This window comes from Arachis stenosperma, chromosome 3 (assembly GCF_014773155.1).
Source record: "Arachis stenosperma cultivar V10309 chromosome 3, arast.V10309.gnm1.PFL2, whole genome shotgun sequence".
NCBI classification, from domain to species: Eukaryota; Viridiplantae; Streptophyta; class Magnoliopsida; order Fabales; family Fabaceae; genus Arachis; species Arachis stenosperma.
In genome coordinates this window covers 158,489,013-158,494,680 of record NC_080379.1, presented here as the reverse complement: position 1 = coordinate 158,494,680, position 5,668 = coordinate 158,489,013, and the positions used below count along the sequence as shown (strand labels likewise).

The window sequence follows — 5,668 nt, the reverse complement described above, 5'->3', positions numbered from 1 at the left end:
GTCATATGCACAAAAGATCATAATCTTTTTCTTCTCTTTCTTTCTTTCATATATACTATTTTCTTTATTTCATTTCATATTCCTCCTAGCTTACTACTTTGCTGAAATTGCTAATAGCCTAATATATAGCCCTTTTGGCTTCTCTATGGATATGATTATATTGGCCTTTATTATTAATTACATCCCAAAATAACATAAAGGTTTTGGTAGGTACACAATAATTTTTATGAACAATGTGAATAATGAACTCTAAAATTGGCCTGTTAAAATAAAGAGTAAAGTATCGTTTTTGTCCCTAACGTTTGGGGTAAGTCCTATTTGTATCCCTAACGTTTAAATCGTTCTGTTTGTATCCCTAACGTTTATAAAAGTGATTCAATGTTATTCTACTATCAATTATACTAACAAATTAGATTATATTTTTCAATTATTATTACTTGGATATATTCATTCTCAATTAGTTCTCACTTAGATGTGTTTGATTTTAATATTATACCCACTATTTGTGTTTAGATTCAATTATATCCTTAGAAAAGTGAATTATGTAAATGTTGTAGGAATTGGTTTCAACTTCTAATAAGCTATTTTTCGGAGTGTATCATCGATTCTATTCCAGACATTTGTATTCTAATTTCAAGAAAAGATTTTTAAAACTCAAACTAAAGCGTTCATGATGTATAATTGACGGCATGATAACATTGAATCACTTTTACAAACGTTAGAGATACAAATAGAACGATTTAAACGTCAGGGACAAAAATAGAATTTATCCCAAACATTGGGGACGAAAACGATATTTTACTCTAAAATAAAAAAACACTCTGATTCACTCTCAAATTATTTCCTAAAATCCTAACATTAGAATAATCATCCGCACACTTAATGAATTGAATATCCACCCATTATTAACTATTTATGAGTAAACCGAATCAAAAGGAATAACCATCTAATTAAAAATAATAAACATAATCATCTATATACCTATTAAATTGAACATCCAATATATTCACTGTTCACATTATTTAATATTTTCATTATATACCTATACTTTAGCGAAGCACATTCATGGGTTCTAGCTAGTAAATCACTAAATGAAAGATTATTACATATATAAATATTGAATAGAGTTTTTGTAACCTAGCAAGAATAACATCCACAATAATCCATTTTCATAAATTTATAGGACATTATTTGAATATTATTGGCACAGAATAGAGCACATATCAATTCAATTAGTGATAATTTAACCATGCAATTTCATCTTGTCCATCATTAAGGTCAGAAAAAAATAGCTCTAAGCAGTCATCACCTCATTCGAATTCTTAGCCGTTCGCTTGGTCACCCTATCTACACCCATATCAACTTTAATTAGTCAAATCAACTGAAATGATCAATTTCTGGAATAAAATTATTCTTTTGATATCATCCTTCAATAGAAAGATATTTAGTTTTGGAGGACTAAATTATTCTCATGTATTTTGTTATAGAATTAATTAAATTAATACCTTAGTCATAAAATAATCATGGAACACTTTACTAAAGGGTAAGATAATATAATTAGTGTACTGAAAGAAGAAGAAGAAAAAAAAAGAGACGATATTCTTAATTATACTCTGCTCTAATAATCAGATCTCCTCAAAAGAATGCCAAGTATGTGTAAGTGTTATTATTGTACGACAATCCATAATTTTCTCCATTTCTATAATTTATATGGTTCTTTTCCTTCAATTTTTCTCCCTTTTTTTGGGTGGAGACAGATAATAATTCTTTATCTGAATTGCTATTTCAGTCTTGGTGCAAATTCTATAATCAAACGTCATTTAAAATGCTAAATGGTTTTGAATTTTGCATCAAAATATCAACGAATTTTAGAAAAATTGACTAAAAAATATAAAATTTTCATTTTGCTATATATTGTTGAAAAATTGGACAGTAAAACCAACGAAAATAAATTCAAACAAAAAATTTAATATTTATGAATTTTAGATATATGACTATTGAATGTCCTCATCATAATAGAAAATATACAACAACTACTACTTGTGATTTAAGATTTTATTCTCATACTAATTAAATTTGAATAAATATTCAATATAATCTCACAAATTTCAAGTGTAAATTCTTTTTTGGTTATCTGCAACTGAATGCAAAAGGCAGGATTCGAACATTTGATACTTAAATAAGCAGATGAGTGAATTAATTATTAGACCAATTTAAGTTGATTGTAAATTAAATTATTATTCCATTATATTAACTAATGTGTATTATATTAATTTCTAATTCAATAAAAAATTTTGCAGTTTTAACTCATACATAAAATTTGAATAACTAAATTAAGCATTTAATTACTCGATTAAATTTGGTGAAAAGACTTCAATTTTGTTGATAATAAGATCATTTGAAAATAGTTTGTCTATCAAAATATTTTGGTGTGAATCACAAGTATTCTTTACAAGAGGCGAAGAAGGTTACATTTTAATTTGATGGAATTATTTCTTCGTTCACAAAACCTGAACCAAAAGAAAAAAGAAATGTACTACTCAAATAGACACCATGTTATCCTCAAAATCTTTATGGTATTGTTTCATATAGTTTATATAATAGTCCAAATGGCATAGACTTCCCATACTCAATTAAGAGGTTGCGGGTTCGAGTCTCCTATCTTTCTAAATTTTGCTAATGAGTAATAGCTCAAATGGCATAGACTCTCCGCCAATAAATAATAACTCAAATGGCATAGTCTCCCCATACTCAATTAAGAGGTTGCGGGAAGATCAACAATTAAAAATTATCAAAATGTGATCTTTTCACCACTTCTCCCGCTCTCTTTTTGCCACCGCCTCCTTCTCCTTCTAAAACTCTCTCTCCCTCAATCTAAATTTCTCGCTAAGCTTAAGACCTCTGAGAAGTTCAAACTCATCACTAACCATGTCTTCTCAAATAATATATATAAATAATTATAATTATATCTCTAACACGTTATTTTAATTTTTTTAAAATTTTCCTTTGAGATTTTCAGTTTAGAAATAAAAAAATAATAAAAATTATACTTCTAACAGATTTATTTTGTTTGTATTTGAATCTTAAGTTAATCAATTGCTATTGAATTCCACACAAATATGTATATCATTTTTAAAGTAAAAATGGAAGTAAATCCCATAAGATTTGACAAACACCATTATATTATTTATTTCTTGCTTTCAAAACATCCAAACCTAAAGTTTAATTTACAGATAAAAAAGTTAGTTATCATATTTTTACTTTTCCCCCCCTTTCCAGATATACTACGAGTGTGCCACAAGCTGGTTCTGATTGAGTTTCACTTTCAAAGATTCACTTTTTTGGAAAATGTTATATAGGTATCACCGTATCACTTATTATGGGCATATCCAAACCTAGAAAATTTTACGTTTAAAGTATAGTTACGATAGTAATGTGATTTCTTTTGGTACAACATTAAATTGGTAATGTGATTGGGACAGCAAGAAGCAAAAACCAATAATTAATGAGTATTATTATGTACATTAAAACAAAAGCAAAATCTGCTAGGTTAATAGTATTTTCCAAATCGATAATGTTAAAAAAATTAAAAAAATAATCCGAATTTATTTTATTTAACATTTATTAATTAATAAAACAAATTTAGATTATTTTTTGTTAATATTCTTTTTTGTTACTAAACATTGCCGTTCCCAAATAAAGCTGATATATATAATTTCTGGTGGGAGTAAAAAAGAAATATTAGAAAAGTAAAGTAAGGATGGAATAATTCAAGGCAATAAAAAGTACGTAAAGGTGCAAAAATGATTTTTATTTCTCCTTTATGTAAATATATATGCAAAAGAATTATATGAAAACATTTATCCCTTTAGCAGCATCATATGGATCGTACAAGTACAGCATCATTCATCCATGGGAATGGGGACAAAGACATAATGGAAATGCCTACACAGCGTAGTGGAACGCAAGAATCAAGAGCGTGGAAAAGGAATTTTTTTGGTTTATGAGCTATTAACAAAGAACGATAAAAAAAAATTATATATCCAACAGACTAAGCCCAGCAGACAAAGAGAAAAAAATAATTAGAAACAAAAACCTTTCTCATTCTAATGGAGATAGACAAAAACCAAGAAGTGCTTATAACATTGTTCTGTTTGATGATAATCTAAACAATAAAGATGAGATAATTAAATAGCTAGAATCAGATCACACTTGAGTAAGAAAAGATGAAATGAAACTAAGATAAGAAAGAGATGGATCAGGTGAGTGAATAGGAGAAGAGAGATAGTGTTACCTCATATATCTATGTATTCCTGAAGTAAAAGTACCGTACAGACAGGGATGAGTAGTTGCAGATAATAATTAACTATTTTAGAAGAGAGTAAAAGTAATTTAGAACTTACTTAGGCTTATTGTGATGAACTCGTGAAGGTGGTGTAGTAGTCATTTATTGCTGCTGCAGCATCATCAAGATTCTCATAGTCATGGCTAACCACCAAGCTAAGTGAAAGAAAGGTGTAATTAACAAAGCTTGTGAATCTTGATGATGCTCCACCGGCAAACAGTGACTGAGAGCAGATCAGATCTGTATACTCCATGAAGAAGAAGAAGAAGAAGAAGAGCCCTAACCCTAACCCTAAAATGTGATAATTGAAAGGGGTACAAATTAGAGGGAGACCCACATCGACGGCAACAATAATGTATGTGTATGATGAGGGCAAAGCAGTAAAAGAGGAAGAGAAGTGAGAATGAAGAAGAGTAGCGTGAATAATGATGTATATATAGAGAGAGTGTGTAAGTAATAAATGAGATTGGTTGGTGCTTAATAAGATGTGTGTCAGAGAGAGAGAGAGAGAGAGAGAGAACGCAGTTATACATCGTAATCAAAATGACCAAATAAATAAGAGAGTGTATCCATTGTTGCGTTCTCCACAAGCACAAGCGTTTTCAAAGTGGGGGCCGAAAATTGACACCCCCTAGGGCTTCAGTTCCCCTAATTAGGTTACGCTTTTACCGGATTCTCCTCAAATAATGTTTAACCACCAAACACTCAAATTAAATTATATTCTCATTGCTCTATGTGCCTGCCTGTGCCCGTGGCCACCCAAGTTTTCTTTCTTAGTTACCAATTTACCATTTTGGCTTCCCATCTACTTTCTTCTTCCATCCATCTTTGCATCTCATCCTCTTACCACACAAATATATGTCTGCTACTTTTATATATATATATATATATGATGAATGCTATGTTGCCTATCACTTTATACTTAATTTACTAAAAAAGATAAATAAATAATATTTAATAAATTTTGTATAATTTTTTTATTTTAAATATTTTATTTTTTACTTTAAAAGAGAAGTTAAGCAATTTAAACACCATAGAATTCACTTCTATATATATATATATATATACTTTCTGCCTCTTGTGTTAATTTTATATATACTTCTGCCTCTTGTGTTAACTTTATGAGTTTAATTATCAAGTTAACTTTTTCTATTTAATCTTTTAAATTCATTTCTTATTTTAAATTATCTAAAAAATAAGAATTAAAAAATAATTTTACAAACAAAATTAACTAATATTAATTAATTAAAAAATTGATTTTCTATACTTATTTTTTCATATCATTATGACCAAATTTTGAATATGTTATAAACATTAACACTT

General features: G+C 28.4%; 1 long non-coding RNA gene across 1 annotated transcript; it reads right to left on the bottom strand.

The window, feature by feature from the left end:
* Window positions 1-1,191: 1,191 nt before the first annotated feature.
* On the bottom strand, window positions 1,192-4,423 carry LOC130970693 (uncharacterized). The gene is made up of 3 exons (XR_009082095.1): window positions 4,404-4,423; window positions 4,295-4,313; window positions 1,192-1,347 (listed from the first exon to the last, which is right to left on the bottom strand). It is a non-coding gene; the product is annotated as an uncharacterized LOC130970693 (long non-coding RNA).
* Window positions 4,424-5,668: the final 1,245 nt, after the last annotated feature.